Genomic DNA, 16448 nt, shown 5'->3' with positions numbered 1-16448 from the left:
ACTAAAGCACTCGACTGGACATTGAGGGATCCGGGTTCGAATCCCGGGCAAGGGTAATGATTTTCACACTCTGACATTGTTGCAGTAAAATGTCATGATCAGGTGAACAAATGAAGGCTAGTTTAGGTGTGCAAGTCTGGGTGTGAGTGTGTGCGCAGTCACATATATACGAGGCAGGTCCCAAAAGTATCTGACCTGCGTTTTTTGTAATTATTTTTTTTTATTGTGAGGGTGTTGTGCACTACGAATTTGCTCCGAAAGGTCAGACGAACAACAAAGAATGTAACGTTGAAGTTCTTGCGCGATGCCGTGAGAATAAAGCGGCCGCGTCTCTGGTCAAGCGGTGACTGGCCACTTCTTCACCACGATAACGCGCCAGCGAATTCATCGAACCTTGTGCAGCAATTTTTGGCGAAACACAAGATTTTACAGCTTCGCCAGCCTCCGCACAGTACCGACATAGCTAAATTCCAAAGAAACTGCGTTTTCTTTGGAATTTAGCAATGGGAAATTTCAGAGTTTAAGAGAACGCCTCGATAACTTAACTGGCTAAAGCACTCGACCGGATATTGAGGGATCTGGGTTCGAATCCCAGTCAAGGCGAATGATTTTTACACTCTGAAACTGTTGCACCCATATAGCTCCCAGCGACTTTTGGATGTTCCCAAAATTGAAAATGGCGCTCAAAGGAAAGCGGTTTAACGGCATCGAGATGATTCAGAGTAATTCGGCGCGCGAGCAGAACGCTATTCCAAAATCTGCGTTCGAGGACTGCTTTAAGATGCGGAAGCACCGCTGGGAGCGTGTGGTTCAATCAAATGGGGACTACTTCGAAGGATGCCACGGCCCGGATTACTAAGATATGACCAATGCGGAGATAAGAACGCAGGTCGGATATTTTTCGGATACATCTCATATTAAGAAATATTTTCGGTATCAGCGAAATAAAATGGGCTGAGACAGATGACTTCTGGAACTATGGATACGGAGGGTGTACTCGGGAGACTACAAGGAGGTAGCATGCTGAAGAAAAAATGGAGAAGAAGGGTTAAGGTACGAACATAAGGAAACTCATACGTTTCTCGAGCCCTGACGCTGCCCCACCAGACTTCTTCCTCTTCCCCAGCCTTAAATTCGTTCCGAAAGGACGTCACCACGGTTCGGTTGAAGCGTTACAACAGGAATAGAAAAACCCGCTGGCAGCGGTAATGTGTACGCACAAGGGAGCTACTTCTAAGACTCTTGGGTGAATGCATCAATTCCGGCAATAATTTTTATTTAATCGACTCAATCCTGCTACTTCTGGGACAGAACTCGTACAGAGATATCATAAACTAGCTGCCGTGAAAAGCCGCCTGTTCTACATATAAAATGATGAAGAAGATAAAACACGGAATAAGATGAAACAGCACAATTTCAGGGGAAAAACTCCAGAGAAAGATTCAGCAAGGCTATTAACGAATTATAGAATCATGGGAGAAGAGAAGAGTATTGAAGGGATGAAGGCAGATAATAAGGAATAGAATGCAATTGTGAATCAATAGAAAATGAATTCCTTGAGGTATGAGAGAGCTGAAACCCGGTGATAACTGGGCAAATGAGAGAATTTATCGGATAAATGGGAAAACAGAAGAAGATAAGATATGAAGGTGTGAATTTGCCATCAATGTGTTACGGAACCAAGTTATTTGAGGAAAGAAATACAAAGAGAGATTGGATTGGAAACTGCTGTGAAGATGTCGACAATGGAATGCAGAAGGGGAACACTGACGGAGCATATTGGCTACGTGGTGCAATGGAAGACGATTGTGAGGTGGAATATAGAGTGTCCGAGGACAAGATATTTTCAGAAGCGAATAAGACAGAGAAGTGAACAACTGAAATATCTGCAAGTTATCCCCTTGCAATAGCGGCTATATATTTGAGCAACTATTTACGAGGATAAATCGCACCTAGAGTTAAATTAGAATCAAAATATCTGATAAGCAGCTTTAAAGCAGAGAGAATTCCAGCTGACCAGATGATGTGGTCGTAGTTTCTCAAATGCCATTTCAATATCGTCCTTTTTTCTATTTATTTTCATAGTAGAAGCGTGTTTTTAATAACGTTTAATTATTCAGATGATTATATATTCTTCCGTTATCGCAAACAGATGTTACTCTGATTAAAAATTACGTCCACCTTAAAAACAAATGTATGTAAAAACATTTTACCACCATCATAGCAGATATTACGAAAACTCTCAGGGGACCATTTTCATTCATAAGCAATCGTTGGAGCTAGTATTTTAAGCGTGGCAAAAGACAACCTTACTTCTGCCAAAATGGCTCCGAAACCTGAAAGTCCTAACCCTTTCAGGAATGTATAAAGGAGGTTATAAGTTAGCATTGTTGATTTTGAAATGATTTTCAGGCACACACACGGCAGCTGGCTAGGAATTACGGACCAGTGACAACGTGTCCGAATACACCACGAATCAACTTAGCGCTGACTAAATAAGAGATGATAATACCATGTTTCATTTATGATACCCAAGAGTGAGCCGGAAGCGTCGTATGATTATGAGATTCAAGGCAGGGAGCCCCTGGAAGCACATGAGACTACCTCCGCGGGAACCTACTCCATGAATACAAATTGCGTGAGTTTCATGCTGAAGTTTGGGAACCATTCTAGCTGCACATTATGTCAGACCCCAACAATATATTGGGGGTTGTTCATCAAAGAGGCCAATATAATTTTTGCAGTAGTCAACCGTATTCGGGTGAGTAATTGATGGACCCGAGCACAAAACACTTTTGAACTAATACGTCCCAAGTCGACGAAACACATCCTTCAAATTCGTGCGACATATCACAACTCGTTTAGCTCTGAATACGACTTCCTAGTCATCGAAGTACACAATTACCATACTATTCCACCCTCTGCAATGATTTCCAACATTCTCTTCTACTAGGTCTGTCCCAAAAGTAGAATAATTTGGGTCCAAAATGTATTCAAGGTCAAGGTACAAATTACCAAAATTCTTCGAGGCAGTACCTTTATGTATCGACACAACAATGCCTGTACCTCCACTAGTTGTGGTACACTTCCTGTAAGGCGTCAACCGGACCCTAGTTCAGGCACCTCGTCATGTCCTCTTTGACATAACCCAGTGGTCAAAACTGGTTCTCAAAGGAGTTATAATTGGTTCACACTCAAAGACTCACCATGTCTCTCCACCAGTAAGCACCTATTCCAAAATATTCGGGTCATTTTCAAAGTGGTCCAAGGCGAGATTGTCACACAAGCAGTCTTCCGACAGCACTTTGGGGACCATCTTGGCACACCTTTCTCATAGATAAATCTTCTATAAGAATACAATTCACTGTGGTTTTCTGAATATTACAATCTTCTGCTAACATCTTGACATTTGGCGGTCAGTCAGAATTGAGAATGTGTCTCACTTTTTGCGTGTTTTTATCACCTTGGCAACCCAAGGTGATAAAAACATGCAAGTGAGGGCATTCCTCATCGTCAACCTCCTCGTTTATCTCCCAGAACATCTTGAGCAAACAGAAAACCAACAATTGGGACATTTATCCATCTTCATAAGCGTCCTTATCCATGGTCATAGTCTCCGAACCCAATTTTCCAAGCTTAATACACAATTAAATCGCATGGCATTGCCCCATGAGAAATAGTATCTTGAATTAGTGACATGACCGCTGAACAGGGGTCCAGTCTATCAGCAATCCAAAACACTGCTAATGCCCACGGTTGATTGACGTGGGTCGCGTTGCTTTCCAAAGATCTCCCATACCTTTGCCACCACAAACCACGCAACACCAGCCATCTGCATGGGTGGCAAAAAACCATTCTACTTATTTGCGAGACGGACCCTGTATTTTATCTTCTTCGGTATCTCATGTCCTCTCAGTATGCCCTGGATACAATTGTCGTGTGTTTGAATTTCTACCAATCAATTGCCTCTCCTTCCACCACGCAGAGTGCCGCCCATTTCATCTTTCCATCCTCCTCCGCACCCACCTCTCAAAAGCCTTCAATCTAAACTCATCCTGTTACTTCATTTTCCAAGTTTGACCTCCAGACAAATCAACGCTTCATGCCAAAGTTTTGACGAGCCGTTTCTTAGCATTCATATTCAATGTCATCAACTCCTTCCTCTTAATGAAAGCTCCTTTGATTGATTCAATTAAATTATCTTTTACATATCTACTACTTTGTCTCCACGCCTGTGTTCAAACTGATCTAGTTTTCTGCGCTCTCGATTCCGTTTCTCGTGGTGACAACCCGGGGAAGTCTTGCCTTTCCCACCGACGGACAAGACGCACGGCCACTCATTCTTACAATTTTGTCCATCGTATTATCTTGGGGTGAACAACTGAGGGAGTTTCCAGTTACCTTCCTAAATGACGTCTGCAACATGACACATCTGTGGAATTATGGGTCTGAAGCTTTTGCCATCGTATCCGTAGCGAACAAAAGCTGCGCGGACTACATATGCCTTTCGTCCAGCTCTTACTTTTTGACCTATCTGACATGAATGACCCTACCAGGAGCAGTTATCTTACTCCCGTCAGGACAACCCGCGAGGTCTTCACAAGACACGAGCCCTTCCATCAAGTCAAGTTTGTAGTCTATGGGGAGGGATGAAGTATACGTAATCACGTTTCACTCGCATAATTTACGATCAAAACATTAGAAATCATCGGATATGGGTACTGACTCGATATATGTTCCTCTCGTTGCTCACGTATGAATAAAAATCATGATGTTTACGTCGCAAGGCAGGCTCCTGGGGCTGGTATTAGGTATGGGGGCACTGAGCTGAGAAGACATTATCCCTCGCAAAGCCATTTACAATTTGTATTTCCCGACTAGTAGTCACCAGAGGTGACCACTCAAAAGTCACTCAAAGTCCCCTCCACAAAGCACCTCAAGTAGGGATCGAGATACCTCTGAAAAATATTCAACACCGTCGGGGTTTGAACCCGGGCCCTCTGGATGGGAAGCCAGTACGATAGCCACCACACCATCTCGATCCCCACCCATCCATTATTATTAGCCCATTTTTTATTATAGATAGCTCAAACAGGGTGTAGCAACGCACTTTCGGTCGTTTCGTATGCATAATTGAAAGGCATAATAAGTGTATAATGTTGCATTATTATAAAAAGTGCTCAGTATCAAATAATTAAAGAACAATAAATAATATCAATTTTAACTGTATTAACCATTCTAAATTTAAGGAAATCCAATGGAAAATCAATAACTTCTGGTGATATCCATATCCGTATTGGTAGTTTATCTTGAAAAGAACAAAACCTTAAAATAGTACGACGAAATCCTTCAGCCATTACCTCCATCACCGGCCATCCGATCAATGAAGTCAATTGATTTGCCATCTATTAAAACGAAATCCTACATCTCCTACCCCGCCATCTCAAATAATTCTTAATTTTACAATTTATCAGTGACATCCGTTTTACGAAAAAATGTAATTTTGTTGATAAATAGGAGTGTATATTTAATAGTTTTTCCACTCATCAATGTAAATCAACGATCAACCAATGTAAATTAATACTTGTCCCCTCTCCCGACCATCTCAATGTTACTGATCAATGTATATTTGCATGTCTTCTACGAATTGCACTGTTTTTAGTCAGAATCGTCTCCCTTATTGACGATATCGATGCGTCAGTTGACTTTGATCCAACACAATCCCCCCTCTATGTCGACATAAAATTACCAATTATCTTCCATATTGACAATATCAGCAACGCTAATTGTTCAGTGTTTCAATGTCATGATTTTATGGCACCCGTATGGCTGAATGCGATGGTTCTCGCCTACCTTTCTGCTTAAGACTCTCATCTGAGCGGTGTGCGAAATGAGTCATAATTTTCCCCTGATTCATAGACTCTATATGCTAAACCGGTCAATCTAGATATTGCATTTGATTGAAATGCTTTCAAAGCCTCCGATGGCACGCATTCCATCACACTCCGATTCTTTTTTTTCCTTGAGATGTCGGATCGCCTTCTCCGCTTCACTTCTTAATATCTTTGGTCCTGTGTCATCTTCATGACAATCGCATTCATCTTCCAACGCCAGACTTTTATGATCGGCCAATGAATCAAAGGAAAGCCAATTTAAACCCTCTAAGGTCATGTAAGAAGATAAAATTAGTCCAAGCATCAATTCCTCCACTTTTGCAGTGTTTTTTTTAGCAAAAAAGGGTGTAGATATTAATAGCATTAGGCTTGAAATATTTAACGGGAGTTATTCCCATAAATATGATAAAATAATGACCTCAACTCTGCTAATGAGTGAATAGGTGAACACTAATATGCATGCCGTACGACTGCGTGGCTTAAAGCGTTAGACTTGATGTGTTAGACTTGATGGTGTGGCGGTACATCATTGAAGCTTTTGCAGACGTGGTGGCTTTAAGAAGTGAAGCAAAGAATAAGCTGGATGGAGCGAGAGAGAAGGAGAAAAATAGAGAGAGAATAGGGAGACATGTTGAATTTACATTGAAACATCCAAAAGCTGACCCTTCGTATGGCGGAAAATATCAGCGCAGTCATGTTTCATAAAAATCGAGTTGTTCCGAATCCCCGAAACCCTTTGAAACATGGAACACGAAAAAAACGAAAGGTATTTCGCGGATTAATACGTAGATTGGATCTTCTAGAGATGTAGAGAGCATTCTAAACAAACCTTTTTCTTCGGTGGGATATTTCTGCAGTTTGATTTGTTTACCGTTTAACAAGGCTTAAGATCCAAAGTACTTTTCTTTTGAATTTACATATTTCCGAAAAGAAAAGGATTTAGATGAAATAAACTTCGTTTCCCCGCTGTTTATTTCTATATATTTGAAAAAAGCTGTTGAAAGACCGAATGGAAACCTCACGCGATGCTGTCGCGTGCGCCGGAGTGCTTCCAGACAGACGGCGGGGACGTAGTTAGTGCCAGCAGATTCGAGGAAGGGAGAAGGGGTGAATGGAGGTTAGGTAAGGGTTGCTGGGATGCCGAAGGGTGTGAGTCACGTGGGTGGACGAAGGGGAAGGGAAGAGAATGAGCAGTTTGTCTAAGACAGTAGTCGGCAAACTCATTCGTCAACAGAGCCAACTATCAACAGTAAAAAGATCGAAATTTTTTTGATAGCCACATTTTGTTAACTTAAACTATATGGGCAGGTGGATTGTTATTAACTTAATTAGGGCACTCAGAGATGCAATTCGCTAAAACTGATCGACGCACGTTAACTGAGGTCGACTTCCCTTCCAACTCGCCCATCCACACTCGTCTTGTATATTTGTTTCATCTTGTTTCTTTTCACACATCCTCTCTACACAGTTGTATCTGCAAGAGTCGTCTCAACACACCATTCTCGATCCTCGACACAACATCATCTTTCATTTTCACTTCCTTAAAATTAACTTAATAAACTTACTTAAAGTTTCAAGCCTTAGTTAAACTACGTACGTTGAATAAAACTTTATGTTATACTTCATATCGATATTATTTATTGATAAAATTAAATTGTAAGGTATCCATATATTGAAACCATTACGATGACTGACAAGCCTTGCATCTCCTTGGAAAGATTGGTTAGGCCAATTTTGTACGAATGTTGCGGGGACACGCGCTCGGATTGCACAACACGATACGACTTGACGATACGCGTAAGCATTTTATCTTTCTGGAAATGTTTTCCCAACAAGTCAATTCAGAGCAATCTCCTTAAGATAAAGACGCGTCAACTTCGACTCCTTCGTATTGGCCCCGAGGTTTCAATCGCACCGTGCGTACGTGCCCGCACGTGGAATTGTGTGGAAGAGCCGCCACACTCAAGGGAAGGACCAAAGAACCGCGGTTTGCCGGCCACTGGTCCAGGGCGTGCGGGTGGGCCTTGGGCGACCGAGGAAGAAATGGGATGGTGCAATATTCCGGACGTCTACGAAGTTGAAATGGAGGAAAAAAGGGGTCAGCCGAAGTCAACTTTCCACCGGTTAATTCCCTCTCTTGGTTATATAAGTACATACGATAGCACGCTGCAAGTCACGCACAACAGAGGTGCGTGACAGAATGTGTCAGGACACCAGGCATTAAGGGACTTTGAGATCAAAATTCAGAAAAGACGTTACATATACATTATATTATTAGGTAATCTACCGGTTAAGGTAGGTTTTTGGATGGACATAATTACTAATTAAATAATTTGTGACCCATAGCAAAACACTACACCCCCCTCTACATCAGGGCCCTCTTCATCTCTGAGTACTTTCTTCCTTCCTTCATCCTGTCCAACATCCCTATCCTGTCCCTTCCCTTTCCACGTTTGCCTGACATTCGCCCCTCAATTACAGTCTTCAACATCCCGCTGCCGGTCAATACCCCCTTCATCTACTTTTCCTGCCTCCATAGGATTTCTCCCAACAAAACCCTCTCTTTGCCCACCATACCAAGTACTTCCTCGTTTTTTTTCTTCTCGGTCCATTTGACCTTCTCCATTCTTCTCCACACCCACATTTTAAAAGCCTCCAGTCTACGCCTATCCTCCTGCTTCAATTACCACGTTTCCGCGCCGTACAGAGCTACGCTCCATATCAAAATTTTTACGAGTCTTTTCTTAAAATTCTTACCCCACGTCCCCGTCATCAACTCCCTCCTCCTTGTGAAAGCCTCTTTGCCTAGCGCAATTCTTCTCCTCACGTCCCTACTACTTTGACCGTGTTGGTCCAAAACACTACCGAGATACGTAAACTGTTCTACCTGCTCTAGTTTTTGCCCTCCTATTTTAAATTTTAGCTTAGCCTTTTTCTTTCTAGAAAATCGCATAACCTTTGTTTTATCAATATTTATTCTCACCCCATACCTGTCGCACTGAATTTCCAATTCACTCAGCAATGCTTGCAACCCCTTGTCTGACTGACAAACTAAAGCTTGGTCATCAGCAAACCTAACTGATTTTACGAATTCCCCGCCCACGTTCATTCCTACCTCCAGTCCTTCCCATGCCTCTTTAATCATTACCTCTCCATACAGGTTGAACAGCAACGGTGATAATCGGCAACCCTGCCTTACACCTCTTCCTAACACTGCCCAACCGGACTCCCCGTTCCCCACTCGCACCTGAGCAGTCTGAGACATGTACAAGTTGCGGATTAGCCTCCTTTCCCTCCAATCTATTCCTATTTTCTGCATTATACTCATTAGTTTTCCCAATTCACTCTATCAAACGCTTTTTCGAAATCTACGAAACAGGCAAACACCTCCTGGTCGTGTTCTATATTCCTCTCGATTAATAATATCATTACTGCAATGGCATCACGCGTACCTCTCCCCTTCCTAAACCCAAACTCATCATCCCCTAAGAAATCATTTGCCCTACTCTCTCTACTTTTTTTAATGATCCTTAGAACAACTTTAGCTGCGTGGGATATCAAAATTATTGTCCTATAGTCCTCACATGATGTAGCCTCTACCTTTTTCGGAATAGGAACTAAAACTGATCTCACAAAGTCTTCCGGCCAGATTCCTTCCTCATAAATACTACGAATCAGCAAATTGGAGCCTCTTCCTCCCACATTTTCCTAAAAATTTCAATAGTTCCGCGGGAATGTTATCCACCCCCACGGCCTTATTTAGTTTCATCTCCCTTAATGCCCTTTCTATCTCATATGCCTGGACCTAAGCTATCTTCCTCCACGTCATATTCTTTTTCAATGTCTAACTTTGTTGGTCTAAGATCTTTACTATATAGTTCTTCTATATACTCCTTCCATCTCTCTTGGATCTTTCCTGTGTCAGCTATTATCTTACCCACCTTATTTCTAACTGTTAGCATAGATCTCCCTTTCTTACTTGCCGATAAAGATTTAACTTTGCTGTACAGCGCACCGATTTCACCCTTCCTCTGCAGACTTTCCATATCTTACATATGCATAATACCCCGCAAACTGCCTCAAGGGCGTGTGGCGGAGGGTGATAGATCATCACCCCTAAAAAATTTAATACTACAAGCAAAACCAACAAGTTCATGCTAATCTTCACCCACAGAGGCGAATGCGATATTAACGCGAAAATACAGGTATGTTTAACTTAAATGCATGCAAATTCATAATCTATCAACTGGCATACATATGTCCTTAAGAATATACTCGTACCTTATGCCTACGCAACGTTTAATCTCGTCCTGATTCGTAAATCGAATGTCTTTAATATTTCTTTAGTGACTCTGATTTCTTAGTATTATGATTCCTAATTGTCCGAGGAGATTATGAGTACTTGTATCTATCCGTCCTGGATTCTGTCTCTCTTATTTTATTTTCGTGATCTGATCTACCTGAATTGTGTTGGGCCATAATAATTCCTTTAGTGTCATTGTTAAATTCGTTTTTTCTGAACATTTCTCAAAGTCTAAGTCTCGCTTGTTCTCTTCGTACTTCAAGTGGCTCCCAGCCTAAGTCCCCTAAAAGACCTGTCATACGTGTGTTCTTATTATATATATTTTGAACGAATCCGGCAAATTTTCTCAGGACTTTATTTAATTCTTTTTGCCAAATTTTCTCCCAAGGATCCCAAATACTTGCGGCATATTCCGCATGAGGTCTAACTAGAGCAATATAGCACCTCTCTTTTACTTTCCCATTACATTTCCCCACCACCCGTTTAATGAAGCCGAGTTTCTTTAAAGCGGATCCGCATATTGCCCTGATTTGTACTATCTATGAAAGACGTGGTTTTAGAACTACCCCCCCAAATATTTACCTTGATCGGCTGTAGTTAGCACTGAACACTCTCTTTCATAGTTTATGCCCTTTTCGCCACTTCCTTTGTTCCAAAATTTCAAAACTGCGCATTCAACTCCGTTAAGTGCTAATTCCCATTCCTTACACCAGTCCGATATTGTGCCAGAGTCTCTAGAGAGTAGCTCGCAATCGAATGGGTCCCGGCCCCGGCTCTACCAGAGAGAATATTGAAAGTGAGGGTTGACACTAGACTTGACAGAGAGCGAGTTTTCATCAGCAAGAGAGCCTTAAAATAAAGCTGCTCTACACCTAAAAAACGCAAAAGCAACGTCCATGGTGGACATGGGCGGATTGCCATCCTTTGTCCAGATGCATTTGCACTCGGAAGTTATCCTTCAATTTAGTATCTTATTCAGTTGCTACTTCCTTGTCCCCATTATTTTTACCGACTCATTAGGTTAGAGGTTGACACGAATCAACTGAAATATGCCCCGGGTCATTTGCACGGCGGGGGGGAATCCATCTCCGCCGCGCGTGGCCGCGGCTGGATCGCCGATGTATTCTAAGCGGGGCGGGCCGCGGCGGGGGGTGGGGAGGGTAGTGGAAGGGGGAGTGGGGAGGATGGCAGCAGGGGGGGGAGGACGGCGGCGGACTGAGGTGATCGATGAAAGTGGACCGTGAGGAGGAGCGGTTGGGGAGGGGCGGGGGGGAGATAAGGGGAAGGGGCAGGTGTCGGGTTCCAAAACAGAAGCGGCCCTCAGTCCCATTGCGATGTCGCGATTCCTGCAATTTGTCCTATTTCCGTCCTCGACGGAAATGACGAAATTCACGGACAGCTTCTTCAATCAGCTTTTTCATACATCAAGTTGTAACGTCCTGCAGGAAGCTGCTTGAGATGAATTAGGTTCCTCAATTTTAGGTATATTTACGTCGCTCGTGAGAACATCATAACTTAAAACAAATTTCACCAGGGAAACAAGGAAATATTATTAGGTAATCTACCGGTTAAGGTAGGTTTTTGGATGGACATAATTACTAATTAACTAATTTGTGACCCATTGCAAAACACTAAATCCTACTCAACATCAGGCCTCTCTTCAGCTCTGAGTACTTTCTTCCTCCCTTCATCCCATCCAAAATGCCTATCCTGTACCTTCCCTTTACACGTTTGCCTGACATTCGCCCCTCTATCACAGTCTTCAACATCCCACTGCCGGTCAATACCCCCTTCATCCACTTTTCCTGCCTCCAGAGGATTGCTCCCAACAAACCCATCTCTTCGCCCACCAAGTACCAAGTACTTCCTCGTTTGTTTTCTTCTCGGTCCATTTCACCTTCTCCATTCTTCCCCACACCCACATTTCAAAAGCCTCCGGTCCAAGTCCATCCTCCTGCTTCAATGACCACGTTTCCGCGCCGCACATAGCTATGCTCCATATCAAAGTTTTTACGAGTCTTTTCTCAACATCCTTACTCAAAGTCCCTGTCATCAACTCCCTCCTCCTTGTGAAAGCCTCTTTGCCTAGTGCAATTCTTCTCCTTACGTCCTTACTACTTTGACCGTGTTGGTCCAAAACACTACCGAGATACGTAAACTGTTCTACCTGCTCTAGTTTTTGCCCTCCTATTTTAATGTTTAGCTTATCCTTTTTCTTTCTAGAAAATCTCATAACCTTTGTTTAATTAATATTGATTCTCATCCCATACCGGTCGCACTGAATTTCCGATGCACTAAGCAATGCTTGATACCCCTTGTCTGACTAACAAACTAAAGCTTGGTCATCAGCAAACCTAACTGATTTTACGAATTCTCCACCCTCTTTCATTCCTACCTCGAGTTCTTCCCATGCCTCTTTGATCATTTCCTCTGTATACAGGTTGAACAGCAACGGTGATAATGGGCAACCCTGCCTTACACCTCTTCCTAACACTGCCCATTCAAGAGTTGAGGAGGAGGAGGGAGTTGATGACGGGGACGTGGAGTAAGGATGTTGAGAAAAGACTCGCAAAAACCTTGATATGGAGCGTAGCTATGTACGGCGCGGAAACGTGGTCATTGAAGCAGGAGAATAGACGTAGACTGGAGGCTTTTGAAATGTGGGTGTGGAGAAGAATGGAGAATGTGAAATGGACCGAGAAGAAAACAAACGAGGAAGTACTTGGTATGGTGGGCGAAGAGACGGGTTTGTTGGGAGCAATCCTCTGGAGGCAGGAAAAGTGGATGAAGAGGGTATTGACCGGAAGTGGGATGTTGAAGTCTGTAATTGAGGGAGAATGGCAGGCAAACGAGGAAAGGGAAGGAACAGGATAGGGATGTTGGACGGGATGAAGGGAGGAAGAAAGTACTCAGGGCTGAAGAGGGACCTGATGTAGAGTAGGATGTTGTGTTATGCTAGGGGTCGCAAATTATTTAATTAGTAATTATGTCCATCCAAAAACCTACCTTAACCGGTAGATTACCTAATAATATATATATATATATTTATATTTATATATAGTCATAACTTATATCTCTTCCGATGAAGAAGGAGCTAATTCCGTCGAAATGATCAAGAAATAACGTGTGAGTGATCTTTTTATGTGCTCTTATATTGTTTGTAGCTGTCCAAGTTTGTTATTCAACACTTCCGTGTTTCTTCGACGAGATCATATATATATATATATATATATATATATATATATATATATATATATATATATATATATATATATATATATATATATATATATATATATACTATATATATAGTATATGCTTTCATAGACGTAACACGGAAGTGCCGAATAGTACAATACACAGTAACACATAATATAGAAACACAAAAAAAGAGAACACTCACACGTATTTTCTTGATATTTCGACGGAAACAATCCGTCTTCCTCTGAAGATGTAGAAGTAATGACTGCTGGAATTGTTGAGGTGAGGGGTGCGAGAGAAAGGGAAGGGGGCCAGGGGAAGGGGAGAACGGGAGGCGAAGGAGGGGTGAAAGGAATGGTTGGGGAGAGGAAAGGGAGAGGGAAGGGGTGGAAGTAACAGTTTTAGGCCACTCCCATCAGTGAACGACATTGAGGCCCGGATGCTGATAGGCCATACAGATGTAAATGAAAGCCAATTCAAGGGTTTTTAATTCTATTGGGTTATCGGATGTGGGAAGGGACGCTAGGACGGAAACATTGTAACACTGGTTGAAGGGGGTATTGTGATGGGAAGCATGTTTAGGGATGGGGAGACCCGCGGACGGGGAGGAGGGATTGCACGAGGCGCGGTGGTTGTTAATCCTAATGTTAAGTGGTGTGGAACATTGGCCTATGTAAAAGGACGGGCAGAGTTTACAGGTAAGAAGATAAACAACATTCTTGGAAGTGCAAGAGGAATAGGGGAAGGGCGGGAGAGAGTTGAATGGTGGGATGGAGTGGGGTGGAGTGGTGAAAATAGGGCAGGTTTTGCATCTTGCTCGATGACATGGAGTGGGTATGGCTCTGGGTGTGTGAGGGGATTTTGAGAGTGGCCTGGTGGATTTGAGGATATCTGCTAGGTTGGCGGGACGTTTGAAGGTGACAGAGGGGCAATTGGGGAGAAGGTTGGAGGAATATATATACATATATATATATATATATACATATATATATACATATATATATACTACCTTGATCAAAAATTTCCCGGAATTTATTCAGAAAATTAAAAATACAAGTTTATTCATCTAAATCTATATTGTCCCCTTCAAAGTAATCCCCATCGACTGCAACACACTTATGCCAGCGCTTGGTCCAATCCTCGAAACATTTTTTATATTCGGTTTTCGGTATGTCCATCAGTGCTTCCTGCGATTTTTCCATTACTTCCTCTCGGCTGCTAAAACGCGTTCCCCGTAATGGTTTTTTAACTCGATTGAACAGAAAGAAGTCACAGGGAGCCAAATCAGGTGAATTCGGTGGCTTTTGGATGGTATTTGTTGCATTTTTCGTCAAAAAATTACGAATAATGATAGCACTGTGCGACGGTGCGTTATCATGTGTGACGTTGTGCTTGGCGCAGCGTCACTTGCCCAGTTCGAATACGCGCGCCTCTCTCGCGAGCCGTAGAACGACGGGGCGCTATCTGTTGGCGCCGACAATGTATGTAAGAAAAAAGAAGAGCGGGGCGCGCCGCGCGCGGAGAGTGCCGGCCAACACGTGGTAAGGAGAGTTCGTTGTGAGATGTCCGAGAGAGAAGGTCGTGTGCTATCATCGTCGAGTCACCGACAGCCTGCGAACACCGGGGGTGCGCGTGCCAGCAACCGACCTCGCCGTGTGGGCCCCCCGCAGGCCCCGACCGGAACATCGGGAGCCAGCAGTCGACAGCGAGGCGGCCATCTTCGGCTGCAGCCGAGCGGCCACCCAACATCGTGGCCCAGCAGGCGTCGGCACCGCGCGTCATGTTTGCTTGGGAGCGCCCACACCTTTTCTTGTGATAATAAATAGTTCTTATGAAGTTTACTCGTCGGAGTCCATTTTTATGCGCCTCCTTGCGCCCCTCGTGATTTCAGCTGAAGAGCCGCTGCCCACCCCGGGGCACATAAAAGGTGAGCGAGCCCTCCCCTGGGACGAGGAGTGTGATGGGCCAGGTGACAGTCAGCGGCGTGACTCTGCGGCTAGCCATGCGGCTAGCCTGGCGCCCTCAAAACAAGTAGAGTCGCGGCCTCCCTTGTCTCGCGGTATCGGGGAAAATTTATCTATAAATTAAATACCGCGTCACACATGGTGCAAAATCCACGAGTTTTCTGCCCACATTTCTGGTCTCTTTCGGCGAATTGCTTCACGCAAACGTCTCATAACGCCCAAATAATACTCTTTGTTTACTGTCTGGCCTTCTGGCAAAAATTCATGATGCACTACACCGTTGTAATCCATGAAAACCGTCAGCATTGCCTTCTTTTTTGACTGAAAACGACGTGGTTTTTTTGGTCTCGGCTCATTTGGTGAACGCCATTCACTTGCCTGATGTCTGGATTGCGTGTCGTACTCATAAACCCACGTCTCGTCTCCAGTAATGATCCTTTTGATGAATGTGGGATCGGATTCAGCCTCGCAAATCATGTCTTTTGCGACGTCAACACGGTCTCTTTTTTGCATGAAATTGAGGTCTTTTGGCACCAACTTTGCTGCTACACGACGGAAACCCAAATCATTAACCACAATGTCTTGGGCGGATCCATAGGCAATGTTCAAGTCCTCCGCTATTTCTCTGATGGTTAATTTGCGGTTATTGACCAACATTTCTTTTACTTTATCAATTTTTTCACCGACTTTCGATGTCGATGGTCTGCCACTGCGTTCATCATCTTCGGTTGACTCACGACCACTTCTGAACCGCTCGTGCCACTGGTAAACGACCGTTTTTTTTAGAGAATCGTTGCCGAAACACTTTTCCAACATTTCCAACGTCCGTGCGCCACTAAATCCGTTTTTTACGCAAAATTTAATACAAGTTCGTTGTTGCAAATTTAAATCCATTTCTGCAATTGTAAAAAATCGCCAACACACACAGAGATAGATGTACTCTTGGCTACGTAACTTTTGCAAATGTCAAGTTATGACACTAAGATTTAAAGGGAATATCAACAACAGATGTACCAATTTAACAAAAAAAACAGAACTCAAATCGGAACGATGGGAGCGCCACACGGTGGTTATTCCGGGAACTTT

Source organism: Hetaerina americana, unplaced genomic scaffold (genome assembly GCF_022747635.1).
Source record: "Hetaerina americana unplaced genomic scaffold, ioHetAmer1.1.p SCAF_20, whole genome shotgun sequence".
Lineage (NCBI taxonomy): Eukaryota > Metazoa > Arthropoda > Insecta > Odonata > Calopterygidae > Hetaerina > Hetaerina americana.
Note: the sequence above shows the minus strand (reverse complement) of the source record.